We start from the raw sequence: 16,906 nt of genomic DNA, 5'->3' as shown, positions 1-16,906 counted from the left end.
GGACATTTAGGTAAACTTAGCTATATGACAGACTGGTGATCCGTGCTCTGTGAAAGAAGAAATTAAGTATACTCCTGTTCACAGACTTTCATCCTTACTATCAGTAAACCTTTCTTCTCAAAATTAAACCAGCCAGCCACTCAGGACATGGTGAACTCCATGAGATTTTATAAAGGAGACATCCTTGAATTTCTTTCAAGATTCCAAATAATAAACTGCTTTAAAGATTTGCTTCCACTGCTGCTTCTTTTCCCATAGTTGAAACATTCAATGGTCTGCAGAGTTATACTTCACTGGAAGAATTAGTACATTTCTGTATTGTATAAACAAAGAACAGTTCTCAGACATAAGAAGTTTAACCTTGATCTCACACAGAAGGACAAAGCTCAGAATCACTGTGGATTGCTACATTTTACTGCTAATCCCTTGAAACACCGCTACCTACTTTTCAAGGGATTTCACTTTAAACTGTCTATAAAATGCTGAAAATAAAACTGAACTGCTGACCTTCTGTTCCCCAATGGAAAAATCATATATTCACTTTTTAACTAGAAAGAGGAAGAGATGTTTGTTCAGTTCAAAAACCCATTTATTTCCAAAGTTTTTAAGGGGGAAAAAAAAAGAATATATTGGCCACTCCTAGACAACATTCTCTCTTTAGTCTTAAGCAATTTATCATTTGCTTTTCCAAAAACTGCCACAACAATCTATCTCATAACAGTAGGAAAATGAGAAAACAATTGTAATTGTTATAAGAATTTTAAACTTTATAGTCCACAGAGTACTAATTAATTTAAAGGTCCTGTTCAGACTCTGCTCCTGTAAACTTTCCAGTTTACTGTCATTTTGAATGCTGAATAAATTCTTAGGTTTCTAGATTTTCTTTACAAGTCACCTGGACCAAAATTTTTACCCAATATCAAAGGGTGCATGTAGCAGTAGGGGAAAAGAAAAAGACACTCCCCAATTTAAATCTCAAGGCAAAGTTCCAAAGCTGAATTGTGGTTAATGAATACCTATTTCTCATATCTAGGAGAGGTTCTCAGGCAAAAATCTACTTTCTAGAAGCAGGGTCTTTGAACAGCTCAGGTAAAAATAATCACTGGACACAAGATACCATTCTTGATTCTGTGCTTATACATGTAACCAAAGAGGAAGCTTGAAAGATGCAGCGCTAAATTTCATTAAGAGACAGCTAACAGTATTAAATTTCTTTCTGTATAAATCTGTACATCTTCCTGAAAATGACTGGAACATGAGATAGTTACTCAGGAAGTTATGCTTTTAATTTCCTGATAGGACATGCACCCAGTGAAAGCACAATTTAAATAAAGAAACACTCCTGGGTCTTTTATGAGATGCGAGTGAATGCTGCAGCTTCACAAGTCTTTTGTCAGTCACACTGACTGCTGTGCTAACCAAGAAAGTGTAGGCTTAGGCAAGAAATGGCAATCCCAGCCTTCCCTTAAAATTACTTATTCTTCCATCTAACAGCACTTAAGAGTCGATACAAGAATCCTTTCTTACTGCTCCCAAAACACAAATGTAGAGGAAACACTATCCCTCAAACTTTCCTAAACAAAACAGGTTTCAAAATGACTTGCCCTATAACTTTAAAGAATGCTTTAAATTTAAAACCAAGACAACATTTTTGGGCTGAATTTTTGGTAGCATTCGTTTATTTCAATCCAATTATTTTCCATATCTTCCTCCAGTTTAAATGAGGACCTCTTCCAAAAAGTTGTACTTGTGAGTGCTCTGCTACACAATTACAGCAGCTAGCTATTGCTAATTCCTCAGTTGATGGAGAGGGACACAAAGCCAAGAGAGAAACACCTTTCAGAGAAGAGGGAAGAGGATGAAAGGGGATTTTCTAAAACCCTTCTTCTAAAACCCCAGGAGTGCTCCAGAGAACACATGCTTCTGTAAGTACGTTAGGAAGACGCTCCTTATTCTGAGCTCTTATGTTGCAGTTCAGGTGCCAGCTGCTCTAAGACAGCTTACACAGACAATCTCAAAAGTTGTTCCACTGCTATTAGCCCAACACAATTTTCCACTGCACCAGATCTGCTGCTCAAAAGGATAAGCTTTTGAAAGTAAATTTGCACTGTAGGAATATCTGACTTCCATAGAAACACTTACCCAAAACCAAAAATAAGCAATTAGAAAAGTCTACATTTCTAAGAGCAAAATATACATTCAAGAGAGGCCACGCTGCCTTCTGATGTCAGACTCTCGTTCTCCTTCATTCCTACTCTCACCTTCAGTGCTTGAACAAAATGCAGTACTTCCAAATGCCTTTAAATCCTATTATTTTTATCTTTTGTCAAATTTCTCCAAAGCTTGCTTTTCCTGAATAAAACATCCCTGCAATAACTTGGTTCAAAATTAACCATTTGGTTTTGGCTGCTAGATCACATTCCCTTTCATCCAGAAATGTTATGTACTCTTGCACTGATGAGACAGTCTACCCTCACACACTCACAGACACATTTTCTTCCCTACTCCTGCCAGATAACAATACCATCAACAAAAATGAAAGGGAAATAATAGCAGCCAAAGGATTTCCAAACGTGGACAGAGATTGTGAGGATTAACAGCTATACAAGAACAAAGATTAAATAAAGAAAAGAACAGGTTCAAAACCACAGGTCTGAAATGTGGACCTTTTAATTACAGAGTTCTTGCTCCTTCTAGATCAATACAATTTAAAAAATTTATACTGTTACTGATTTTCAATAAAAATGACTATGCCATTGCTCTCAAACACCAGTTCAGCTGGAAGCCATACAAAATACTACAGTACTACAAGACACTGTCAAGTACTAAGCATTACTTGTAGTCAATCTCCAAAAGTGACACACCACAACCATATTAAAAGTAATGGTACAACAGAAGTAGGCAATTTCTTCATTATCTAAGACCTTACTCAAACAAGACAATAGTGTTACCAAATCTGGATCAAGCCTCAATGAAAGGCATTCTGACAAAAACCAACACACAAATTACTGGAAGCTATAGTGCAGTGTATTAACAGAGCAGCAAGTTACAATCCCATGAAGAGCAGCAAGTTACAATCCCATGACTAAACAGAAATAGGAGCCTGTGTGCAAAAATTCACAAATCACCTCAAGGTAACAGAGAATAAAACAGAATGTAGAGAAAATAGAGAAAAAAGATAACAGGAACAAGTAGGAAGATATACTCATCCCTTCCTTCTCTGGCCCCCAGGAAGAACTTATAGAAGAGACATCCCTTTTCCTTTCCTCTACCATAGAATCCCTGACTGTTTCAAGTCAATAATACCAACCATTTTTACTTTATTTGTTCTTCAGCTTCTTGCAAAATAAACTCTGAGGAAAAGGTCTTGGTCTGAATTGTTATTTGAGTTCAAAAAACTCCAGCTTGAAACCAAGCTATGGCTTGTAAAGCTAAGTAGCACTACGTAATTTTCATCAAAATTTTTCATCAAATATTGCCCTCAGTTTTGTTTCTCTTATTTTCAAGAATTTTTCAGGATTAGTTAGGGTACTGACTCAGGATGTGGAAATGCCAAAATGCTCAGCCACCCACCGACAGGCCAGAATCTTTAGCTGACCAGTGACCTACTTTGTGCTGTCATTTTTCTCCCCTTCTCCTAAACCACAGGCAGGAAGCAGGTCACAACAACCAACAGGCTTAAGATCTCTCGGCCACCACTTTTTTTCCTAAAGAATACAAAGCAGCATCTGCTCTTCACACAATGGACATAAGCCCAGCACACAAATCGGACACCCCCATTTTGGCCACAAAACAATATGTGAGCACTCACATGGAAGAAGACTTACAGCTCACAGCTCACGACTTCCTCATGTTTCAGTAATTCACTGCAGTCAGAAAGTATGCCACAGCAGCCATGCATCCAAAAAGTGCCTGAAGTGCAAGTCAGCAGCTGAGAGCGCTAGCTTCCATCATTCCTTTGACAGTAAATTCAAATTCTATGGAGCACAATTGTCAAAGCCTTGCTTATGAGGTAGTTTCAAAATCAATTTTATAAACATAAATACACACACAAGTTTTGTAGTTCTACTCCAAACATTCAAGTAAATGCACGGATGTCAACACCCTTTCATTTTGAGACAAATGTTTCACGCCACCATGCATCCCGATCTTCACCATCACAAACCAGCCCTCTCTCCAGCAATAATGGAACAGACCTTTCCAGATCCCATGCAAATCTAAGGCTGGCAGAAAATACCATTCAGTAATCTTCAGGGAGAAAGAAGCAAGGAAAACTAATACTCTGACTGTTTAATCTTGAAAAACAAATTCAGAGATCAAATATAAAGAGAAGTCTAACCCTCATTCAACAGCATTTTTGTGGCTGGTATGTGATAACCTAAGAACTAATGGTATGAGACAACTGAGCTTATCAGGGAATGTGCTAAGAGCTATGGATTTTGGTGCAAGACAGAGAATTCAAAATCAGCCTCTTGGGAAAATTTGGATCCCCCAACACCCTGCTGCTTCAGGGAAATAATCTCTCTGACATCACCTGCTGTAGCTGCTTGCATAAGGCAGATTTCTAGCTCATATATATGAACATGTCTGATGGTTTTGAACATTAAAAAAAAAAAATCAGGCTCCTGGTAAATTTTAAATATTATTAGGAAAAAGTGAAACAAGCAGTCACAAGGAAAAGGTATGCTACAAAACTTCAAGGACCCAAACCAGTGAGGGAAAAAACAGTCTGAGTGGCAACAACAGTACCTGGAAGGATTACGCATAAAGCTGCTGAATCAAAAATCAGGAGAAGGATGATTTTAAAAAAAGGTGGGGGGATAAAAGAGAGGATGAAGCAGGTAGAAAATAGGCTACACCAAGGCTCTACTGTGGGGAACAAGTAAGAAGCTGACACAAACAACAGCCTCCAAAATAAGGAGGGATGAGAGCTGCAAGCAATCCCTGAAACAAAAGGATGGGAAAAGACAGTACAAAGGAAAGTGAGGCTTCAATCCACAAGACAGCAAGGAGACTATGATGTCTTAAAATAAGGCTCTCAAACTTAAAATCAAGGAAAGGAAAAAAAGAGTGTAAAAGGTTTGCATCTGTATGCATGGTATTCTATGCTTTGCTACTGGCTTAAAAAATAAACAGGACAAGCTCATTTTCTCAGTTCTCTCTGCTTGGTACAATTGAAGCTTCGTTACTGCAGTGCAAAGAGTAATAGTAATCCAAGATTAATTAGATAAAATTATTAGAAAAGGAATTCCACAAGAAATACAACACACTAACTTTTAAATATTCCTCTCTTCTGTGAAATTCACCAACTTCAACATCCTGATGACATACCAAACCATTTGGCTCAGAAAAACTGACAAGCTGGATGACAAGACAGACAAAGTCCACACTGGCTGTCATATGCCAAAACTACTTCCATCATGAAAGAAATATGGTCATTTTTATATTTTTACTGAAATTAATTTTCCTGCACTATGAAAACTGTACAGTGTTCTCTGATGAGGAATCCATATGGACTGCAGTTAAAGCACACTGCAAATGACATTTGTGGGCTGTAACGGGTACTGCTGATACCTACAAACATGAGTTGCACCTGAAACTATCAAAACTGGAAAAAATTAGACAACTGATTCTTAACTTCCATATTATTATTAATATTATATTATTAAAACATATAGTTCAAGCAAAGAGCTACAATTACTACAAAGAGAAACAGAAAAAACTGCAGGAAAGAAAAATCTAAAAAAAAAAAATACTAAAATAATGTGATTTAGGGAAGATCAGTTTATTTGAGGTACATACCTGTAATGGAAGTGTAAGAGTGGGCTGAAAGTGTTCTTCCCCACCATCCTCAATTATAGGTTAGAAAGTATTGTGCCACTCACATAATGTAACAGGCAGTATTATATGAATTCATTTATTGTATTAAATGTCTGTAAATATATTTAAGTAACACTGAAGTTGCATTCAAAGTCTTACAATCACTTAGGGCACCTGAGATAATTGGCGTAATTACAGGAATAGTTTTTTAAGAGACAGGAATCCAGACATCCACTCAGCACATACCTTTCATTCTCTTCATAACTGTCAGGATCAAAGTTTCCCACAACTAACTCGTATGAAACACTGAGAATAGGTATCATTTTTCTTGGATTAAAAAATATCCGAAATTAGCAACTACAAACATGCTGAATCACAGAAAAATACCAAGAAATATTCTGATACAGTATCACAAACAGTTCCAACAAGTTGAAATATCTGTGGTGCTTTTTCCTCTTGAACAGAGGAGGTGGTCAGAAGCTGTGTGCAGGTCCCCAGTCTCAAAATGGGAGGAGCTCATCTCTACCATGGTTGCTCTGACAATCTTTACAGACAAGGATTTCTGTTCTCTACTGTGGTACTGCAGCCTTTCACACATCTGCTGAGTATGAAGACATCGATAACTTTACTCATACTGGTTTGATTCTGATCTCATCTAACAATCTCCCTCCCATGTACAGAGGTAACCCTAAAGAACCAATCATTCCATACAGGTGCATTAAGTATTAAAAAATCACAGAACATCTCCCAAAAGATTTTAATCTAAAAAACAAAATGCTCAATGCACATATCAATACTGCAATCACTTTTCAAAATATTTTGTTGTGAAAATACAACATGAGATCTTGGTTTTGATTCAATAACTGCAAGTGAATGAGGGCCAAGTTCAAAAGTATGGAATACCACTACATAAAATATGATGTTAGAGGAGAAGGAGAAGAAAGCAAGGAACTGAAAAAAGCCAGCTTGCCCAGCTACATAAAAGAAGACCTTGCAGACCTTGATAGCCGCAACAAAATCCTGTAAGGATACATATTTGCCTGCAGTTTGGTGCAGTTTAAGGACTTGGAGTGTAATCTCTGAAAATTTACTTTGTTGCCAATTTCATTTCCTTGTCAAAGGGCAAAAGGTTTACTATGTCGTGGTTCAACAAAGAATTAGAAAAGTAGGCTTTACTGAACTTACACCTACACATTCATTTCCTTTTGGGAACAGCATTAGAATGCTGCAGGTTTTGCAGATTCACATATTTAACAAGCTGAATACAGGCCATCAGAAAGAACCACACAAATGATGGGAAAAGGCACAAAATATTAATACAGTTAGATTTAATTTTATCACTGAAATTGAGTGTGGTCCAATCATATACAGCAAATATCCCTGGCACTCATTCTTCAATTAAAAAGGAGAAAAAAAAAAGATACAAAAAGAGAGACACTCATTACAAACTCCACCAAATGACATGCCCAGGTAGTTCTTCCTCAGCTCCTTTCAGTGAGCTGTTACCTATTTACTGCCTCTTGAGAAAATAAATAAAACCTTCACCTGATATAAATACCTCCATTTTGGGCATGTTTGGTTACCCTTCACATTTACTGGATTCAAGAGTAAAAGAAAAATTGCTCAATATTCCATATATCACAGCAACTAGCTCGAGAAATAAAGATGACTAAGTACGTAACCAAGACTTCTGGCAACTTTTTCCTTTAAGTGAGCAGGGGTTTACGTTTAAAATTATTTTCACTGACTATTTAACTTAAAACTCTAATGAAAAAGGACAAGTAAGAGATTCCAAAGATAATACTCTGCATTTTAGATTACACATTTGAAATAAATACATAATTTAGTCCATAGCCAATAAAATACTGGCCTAATTTTGAGAAGAAATTATTGCAGAAAAATAATTTTACAATGACTAAGTCAACAGCTTGATTAATCATTTGCTTTAGGATTGTGTATTTATTTTGTTTTCACATTTACAGCTCTTTCAAGAATATTTTGACTTTGCTACTTATACATCATAGAAAAATTATTAAAGAAAACTAATACAAAGGTTTCTCACTATCAGTCTTTAAACACCTAAGTATTCAAGGTTACACTGATCTGTTAGAGGTCAGGGTTACAAATCTTTTTCAGTACATTTAAAGACATATGTCAGATAATTTGAAAATATAGTGCAAAAGCCCACTATCTCAGTATTACTTCAGAATTTCCTTTTCAATTTAAAGGAAAATCAATCATCTGCAAAAGCATATGGAGACATTATAGTTAAGACTGGATTGCATCTTTAATTCCAAGTGGTTTCCCTTCATTTTATTAAATAAATAAATCTAAATTCAGCATCTCATAACAATTAACTAAGTATTTAATAGAACTCACGGCAACTATCAAGAACACAACACCTAAATTTATTGCTTTCCATTTGAAAGTTCCAAAATGTCAATAAATGGATTCCATAACTTCCCCCTGAAGAAGGCAACATTATTTTTAAACAGAGAATTTGAGTAAGAAGTAATAAATCCACATGGTAAAGTACTGAATAAGGCCAAGATTCCATGCTGCACTACTACAGTACTGAATGCTTATTCAGTGGTCTGCCATTCTGCTTCTATTTTTTGGTACAGCAGTAATGTTAATAAATTCCTACTAAGCCACAGAGACCAACTAAAGCTACTAGAAACTGACAATAGGGTACACAAATTAAAAGAAAACAGCTAGCCAAACTCTACCACAAAAACATCTTCTACAGGAACATCAGCTTCATCAGATAATTTCAAGTCTTCAGAGTCAGCCTAGGAAGATGCTCTCTATATACTAAACACAATTCTCTTCTGCTCTCACAGAAAACACAAAAACCTTCTTTACACCCAATACTTTCAATACTTTTAACACTTGCAAAGCTATTACTTAGTTTTTAGAATTCAACCAAAGAATAATACAAAGCCTGCCCCCACCATGGTTTATGGATGACTGCTTTTCCTCCATACTTTCCAAGCCATTATGTTGTGCTTTCAGGCAGCACCTTCAGGGGAACACATCCCAAGTTAAAACAGCAGGTAGCAGGAGACAGCAGTCATAAAACAGTGGAAGCAATATCTAGTTCTCAATTAATGGTCTGAGCCTATCACTTTTCCTTGGATTTTTTTTTTTTCCTGAATGTAAGAACTAGAACTGATTTGCCCCAGATCACGGACAGAAAAAGACAGGCTATTTAATAACTCATCCAGCAGTTTAAAAATTAAAAAAATCACAACTACACCGCTATTACATAAAAGCCAAAACCAAGCAATACATTCAGTTCACTTGTTATCTTAAGTTATGAAAATAACCACTAAACTTGAACCACTCACCTTTGACACACTGTTAAAAGGACCCAGGCAGTGAAAGGCAGGACTCTCCAACAAAGTTCTATGCAGCACCACCTGAAACAACAAACATATATTTTAGTTCTAGCACTAAACTTAGAACACTTCCAAATATGTAATTTAGCTTTCAGGCTGTCAAAACCTCCTAGGAGATGCTGAAGAGCAGGCAGAATGGCTTGAACTTGATCCACCTGTTGAGCATAAACAGACCCCATCTTCATATTTAACTTCCCTCAATGAATACAAGGTGATTTTAACCCCAAACAATCCAAACTACATACAAGTTAAGCCTTCATAATACAGAAAAAAATCAATCAAGAAATGGAATTAAAAATTCAGCCTAGTTTTAAAAAGATTATATTTTACAAAGCACCATTATTTACTGTTTCCTTCACTCTTGTATTAGTCAGTTTAACTTGACTGTTCTTTTTAAGAAAAAGAAAATGTCTCTACATGTGGAAAAGAGGTACAGCAACAAAAGCATAGGCAGGAGTTTTGTGGGGCAGTGAAGTATTTCCATCCAGAAGGCCCTTACACACACACATGTGTAATTCAGCTGGATTACTACCACATGTACCTTGAAACCTTCTGGCACAAGAGATGGTGACCCAACAAGGGAGCTCTGACAGCAGTGGTGAAGCTTGTCAAAGGGTCATAGAACCACATTCAGGGAAATACTTGCTGGCTGTAAAGAAGGCACAAGGGGGGCCAAGCACGCCACATATACTTTGTGAAGTGATGGGCCTTCTTCCTGGGAAAGTCTCAAATTCTACTGTACATTGCCCCAAGGTGCAGCCTCAGCCTCGACAGAATGTGCAAGGCTTGTCCACAGGTCCCTTCTGGCCTCCACTGTTCTGTGAAGTATTTCTAGCCACAAAAGTAAGAGCCACACCAGAAGAGAGGTCAAAGTACTTAAACACTTGTTTCTGTTTTTAATGACCCTTCTAACTTCACAGGATGTCTAACAAGTTCAGGCCATATCAACCTATCAAGACCCAATTCAAAAAGAAAAAAATTCTCAGCAAATTCTTGTGCTGCAGCCTCTATCTCATAAGGACAATGTGTTAAAACTCCTGCACAACCCCAGGCCACTCATGCACAAATGTTTCTGTTCAAAGTCTTTTCTGAACAGATTCCAAGCAGTTGTGACTCTACAAAAGCCTCCTATGAAGAAATTAACTTCAAAGAAGCAAGTCACCCAGTGATCCCATGCACGATAACCAAGTGAGGGGAGAATAAAAAAGTATTGACAAAGGTATTATAAATACCTTACACAAATGTTTCAAAGTGAGATTTACTCTCCCATTCATTAGTTGTTCTGTTACTCCATCTATTAAAGTCACAGTTTGACAAACATTTAAACCTAAACATATTGGTGGGGGTAAAGAACACAAGACTCCCTGACCCTCAGCTCCTGGAAACTCACCCTTTGCTCCCCAGCAACTGCAAGGGACGACAAACTGTTGCCAGCCCTCCTGAAAAGCACACAAGATTTAAAAAAAATAAATGAATAATGGAGGATGGCAAATGAAAAAATGTTATTCCAACAGAAGAGCTTCCTGATCCAGTTCACCACCTGAACAAAGACTTGCCTATGAGAGCAAAAAGCTGACTCGAGGGTGACCAATCACTTCTCCTCTTCCAGGTGGTGGCTGGAATAGCTGCTGTCCTACCTAAGTTTTCAGTGTTCTGCAGGCTCAGACCTCAGGCAACAACACTTTGCTGTATCAATTTTTCTAAGCAATTACAGACCTTAACCGTATTCCCACTGAAGACTGCTCTATTGAAATTGCAGGACAGATATCAAGTAAATGGGAGAGAGGCTTTAATAAATGAAGCAACATTAAATCCCCAAGGCAGAGCAGATCTACTTTCCTGCTGGCTGAATGTTTTGTAGTACATGTTCTTCTCCTGTCAATAATACAAGGATATTTTTAATATTAAGACGTAAAAAAGAGAAAATAAAAATCTCCTCATTTTTTTGGTACAAGATCTTCTGAATAGTACTATCTTTAATTGTCCTACCTCACAAATCATTTACTGCTCATTACCATCTATCATTGAAGTGCTGTACCAAGCCTCTGATTTTGCTAGGGCATTTTTGTTTCCTTTAAAGAAAAACACAATACCTCCCTTAATTATTGCTTCCACCTTCACAAATGCACACTTGCAAATAGAACATATGTTTGAAAGTGAGCTGGAAAACAGCACTATTCATCATCAATACCTGAAAAACGAGCCCTGTATTTATTAGTCAAATAGAGAAGTACAGTTGGGAAAAAAAAACAGTCCAAATTTCATCTAAACGCGTAAGAATATGAGTCATGTGTTTGTCTCCACATAACAATGCTAACTTCCTTCTGTAGAGCAAGAATGGTTTTATTTTGGCAGCTCAATTAAAAGTAGTTTGGAATGTTAATAGTGATAGTGCAAATAGTCAAAGGAAGAAGATGCACAAAATACCATCACTCCTAACAAGACTCAGATTGAAATAAAACTCTGTTAACCTAACAGACACACAAGCACAAGATGCAGACTGGTCTCTGTCCTCTTTGGGTTCAATCCTGTTGCACTGTGACTCCATTTTCTCATGATTTTTCTCACGATAAAAATCTTCACTTGGCTTTGGAAGACCCAGAGGAAGTTTTCTGCTACGAGTCACACTAACAGGCACTTCCCCAGAGGAGTAGCCAATTTCCATCACACACCCCCACAGTCCAAAGCTTTGCCCAAAACACTGTGATTTGCCAAGTGACACAAACTCAGGATGGAAACCCAGACCTCAAATATTTCACTTATATTTGAAATGTTCATTTAGAATATGTTCCTTGAAACAATCCTCAGTTACAGAAGTTCAGGACCTTCCTTCTCAAGGGTCAAAAAATTATAACAGCAGTTAGGGTTTGGGACTACCTGCCCCCAGGCAGAGTTTACACTACACATGGAGTTTCTGGTTCTTCTGCTATGTCCTATTAGCCAGGAATAGAAAGAAATATTTGATAGCACAGACATTCTGGGGAATTAATTTTAAAATTTTGAGAGTACAAAATTGTTTCCAATCACCTTCAAAAGCCTTGCAGCACACAAGACTTAGTGTTCACCCAAAAGACAAACTGGTGCAACATTGGAAAACTCAGGAAATCAAGTCAACAACTTTTTTTGGAAGTCAGCAAAGCAAATGCAAGCACAGAGGTGGGCAGTCTTCTCCCATGGTATCCCCAGTGCCCATCACTTCTGCACCATTCAGCACAATGTCCATTTGCCACACCTCACTCAATGCTTCTTCTTCTGGAGTAATGTCAGCCTGGCCACATGAAAATGCCATGGCTCCTTGCCACTCATGAGTCTACTCATACCCTACACTTCCCTTGAGGCCCAGAGCAGAGGAACAGAAGACTATTACAAGGAATAGGAATGGCAGAGTATAGGAATTGGATGGACATAGGATTATAAACACACAAAGCAAATAGACAAATTTATCTAGTCTTCAACAATAACTTTAGTCACTCATTTGCTTTCTAAATCAAGGTCTTCCAAACACAAGGACTATAAAAGTTCCACAGTAAAAAGCCTCTGTCAATAGTCAGAAATAAAAATTTGAACTTGATGCTTGCAAACAAGCACCAGAAGGTAATTATCAATAACATCTAATATAAGAACATTATTATAAAGGTTACTGCCTCACAGAATAAATTAGTGGTCTTATAATGATTACATTATAAGAGACATCCACAGTTATTAACCACCTCTTCTTTCACTAATAGCTCTAATGTGCCCCATTTTCTTTATCTCCATGGCTAAAATCCAGATTCAGCCTTACAGCAACGATCTCCATCACAATTCTCTCAGGCTCTCTTCCCAAAACCCAACTACCTCCAATTTAAATTCTGACATGAAATCGCTAAAATAATCTCTTTGATACTTAATATGCTAATACACAAGAATGATCTGACCATAAACCTGTACTGCACAGAGTGGGAATTTTAACTCCAATTGACATATTACTGGTGACCTTCTGGAGAACAAATGAAAAGCATCACATTAATACAAATTCTCCTGTGGAGAAGATCAAGTTGGCAATCTGCCAGTTCATTACACCATCTAGCTTCACTCCAACATTAAATATTGCCTTCCTTTGTAATTGACTGAAATACACTGGAGCAATTGCAGGTAACCACTTTGGGCTATTAAAGTATTCCATTAAGACTTCTCCATTAGGCAGATATTTCAAAAGAAGTTACATTAAAATAGGCTACGTTCAAAATATTTTAACTATGCAGACAATTGGGCAAGCACAATCCAGTTCCATAGAGCAGCAGACAGATCAGCCTAAGCACTCAAAAGCTCAGTGCCTGAATTTGCTTAAAGGGAAAAGAAATCCGACAAGTTTTTTAATACTCTAGTATATGCTTTGTATTTTAAACCTCCTAGTCATATACATTGTCTCAAAACTCACTTAATATTACCTTCTTCTACAGCTAAGAAAATGGTTATGTTAAAATACTAATACACTTTCAGAGGCAGTATGAAAAAGAAAGAAAAAAGAAAAGTGAATTTACATCATATTTCAGGTTTCAAAAAGGCAGCAAATTAAAACACTGCATTACAATGTGTAGAACATTTTAAAAACAAACAAAAGAGTTAAAATCCTTTCATACTATATAGCCTATACAACTAAGCCTTTCTTCTCTTAAGATTGTGGTTCCCTAACAGCAAGGAAGCAAGTGAAATGAGGCACAAGAATAGGTTCACTGCCTTGCTTGCAGAAACAACTGTGAGATACTTAAAACACTGGGAAAGAGTTGAGCTTGCATGCCAGCTATAAAAACAGGAATAGCCCTTGAAGCAAAGACAAATTTCTGTGTTTAAACGGCCTTTTTTAAGCAGTCCAGGTTTGGAGCAATCACCACAGGTTGCACAAGTTACCCTAAGAAATTCATGTCTCTATGGAACAGCACACAGGCAGGAGGTTGTGCATCTTCTCTATGCCCCTGTCTGGATGCAAGAGATGCCGTGCACCTCTGGCCTTGCTGGCTGTATCGAAGAGAAAGCAGTTAGACACGTATCATTGGTCCTTCAAACCACTCCTTCTTTAAATAAGCATCTACTTGTGGGGGAATAGGAAAAGAAATGCAGCTAGAGGAAATATGCATGGCTCTCATTTTAATCACACACAATTAAAGAATCTATGCTGACTTGTATTCTCATTTAACTCCTTCAGTAAAGTGCATATTCTCTGGAGTACAATATGTTTCCAAAAAACAAGAATATTTTTACACATATTTGCACAAATACCTGATATACTCATGACACACAAGTAATTGGTAGTTTAAATAATATTAGTATTTAAAATAAATACTGTCTTTCAAAACCGAACTGCCATTGCAAGCTTCCTATTTATTGTATGTATAACCTTCAATCACTTTCATGACTAGCATCTTTTTAAACTGGAAAGAAATGAGGAGGGATCTGTTAGAGGATGCATCTGCTGAAATTTCTACAACATATATTGTACAAATTTACATTATTTTAAGAGAAATCACAAGCTTTTTACATTCTCTAGCTCTCCCCCAAAAGTCCAAGCTATTAAAAAACCTAAATACTGATAACAAATTATTACCTAAACTCATTGTAAAATGCAAATTTTAAAATTCCTGGATTAAGCAGGATTTTCTATCTTGATACCTGCTGATGATCTAAATTATCTAAATTGATTCTCTAAATGACATTTAATGATCTAAATTCATATTTGATTATGCCTAGCTGCTAACTTCCGTGGCAGCCCCTTCATGAGAAAAAGAAAAAAATAAACCAAAAACCATAAAGCACAGTTGAAAAATCATGAATGGGTGGCCAGAAAGCTTCCCTGACAGGAAGGCTATGAACTCTTTGAGAAGACATGCAATATTGCAGTCTCAAAACCAAATAACCCCCATGACCAAAACCCCACATTATCTGTTGTTCAGACCAAAAATCAAGCACAAAATAAGTGCAAGGTGTGACCAGTTACTCTGCAAGCTGAAGGAAGCTCACAACAAAGGTGCTTTGCCACTATCACAGCTCCAGGTTTTTTAGAATTCCTATTCAAGAACTATCAGCAAAAAGTGAAGTATTCAAACTCCATTTTACATCAATCCCCTATTTTTTCTTCTTTATCTGCAGTAAGAAAACAGAGCTTGCAACCTTTCTTATTTTCTTTTTTGAAGGGTTTACAAGCTGGCTCTGTAAGAATATGGATGAATATCCCTAAAGCTCACATAGGAGAAGCAACAAAAATCTTGATTCATGCCTAGGACAGCTCTAACCACTTCAAGAACCCTTACAAATGTACGTGGAAAGACCTGCATTGCAAATTATAACTGCCAATAGATCAGCAGAAACTGAACTGTATGTACCAAGACTGTTCTTAAACTTTGTCTCACAGTGTCTCTAGGGAAAGGAAGGGATTAGACTTCAGCCCTAGGTAATACTTCACTAAGTGAGCTTCTCAGGCCATGGTTTGAGCATCAAAATTATTTTTGTTTCCTTAATAGGATGCTTTATTATTCAAATTACAGATACCACTTTTAGAAACATCTTAGCATCTATCATTAGCAAGAATTTCATAAACTAGTGCTTTAAAGATAAACAGTTTAATAACTGGTTCCATTTGAGCTTCAGCCTTTTTCTTATCAATAATTTAATGCTTTGTTTGCAAAAACTGTACGACAACAGTCTTTTCCATTAAATATAAAATCAGCTCAGAATTTTTGAGGATGACCCCAGTGGTTAGCAACTTACCAGCCCCAAGCAGCTCCTTCACAAATATGTTCTTCTTATTACATCTTTACGTAAAACATTTTAAAGGCAAAGATGTATACAACCCACTGAATTATACCAGTTCTTCCAAACTCTCTACTAGAGTCAGAGCTTTTAACTCAGTACCTGTGGATTTCAGGACAGTGGAAGATGACTACAAACAGCATGTTAACGTATTCTTTGGAGTAATCTAGTAATCTGCACATGCAGATTACTGAAAATTAGCACCTCCACTGGAAAAACATTCACAGATGCCTTTTAGAGAACTGAAAACCACATATTCCAATGAATTAGCTACCACAGAAGAATGGGACATTAACTCAGTATCAGAGAAACACTAGGCAGACACAACTGGTTACCACTCATGGCTAAGATGACTAACACTTAAAATAAGCAAATAGATCTCACAGTTACACAGTTTGAGATGATTTGTTTAGGGGTGAGATGTAACAGAAAATGGACTGTACCAGGGGCCACAGTGAGTCAAGTAAGGCAGACTTAGCCTTCTGGCAATTCAAAGTTAAAGGCTGACTGGTGCTAAAATATATGGCAATGGTGATTTTAAGAGGGAGAGGTCAAGGTCAGTGATTGTCTTTGAAGCCACCAGGCAGATACAGAGAACTAGAGGAAATGCACAGAGCAGATTGTGACTGATGTCTTCAAGTAAACCACTGTCAGAAACTTCTTGATAACTCAAACTGCAAAGTGGCAACCATTTAATTTCTGCTGACAAAAAAGGCAAGGTTTGGGCACTCCCCAGCAAAAGCTGCCATCACCAACAGCCATCATTCCCCACACCTGAGCCTATTTGCTGAAGGTGTCTGGGTTTTATCCTTCCTCCAGATGCTCAGCCACCAAGAACAAGGATGCTCTAGGCATTACTGTCCAAGCAGAGTATCTGACACTGAAGACTTTGCAAGCTC

The 16,906-nt window shown here is 37.2% G+C and overlaps 1 protein-coding gene across 2 annotated transcripts in view; it reads right to left on the bottom strand.

The window, feature by feature from the left end:
• The window catches only part of NCK2 (NCK adaptor protein 2), an 84,291-nt gene that overhangs the window by 43,155 nt on the left and 24,230 nt on the right, over window positions 1-16,906 (bottom strand). For both annotated transcript variants that reach the window (XM_030234861.2, XM_050978029.1), the window contains exon 2: window positions 9,171-9,242. The gene's annotated coding sequence lies outside the window, so the exon portion shown is untranslated. The remainder of the gene's footprint in view (window positions 1-9,170; window positions 9,243-16,906) is intronic.

The sequence above is a fragment of the Serinus canaria genome, chromosome 1, assembly GCF_022539315.1.
Source record: "Serinus canaria isolate serCan28SL12 chromosome 1, serCan2020, whole genome shotgun sequence".
Lineage (NCBI taxonomy): Eukaryota > Metazoa > Chordata > Aves > Passeriformes > Fringillidae > Serinus > Serinus canaria.
This window is presented reverse-complemented; position numbering and strand designations above follow the sequence as displayed.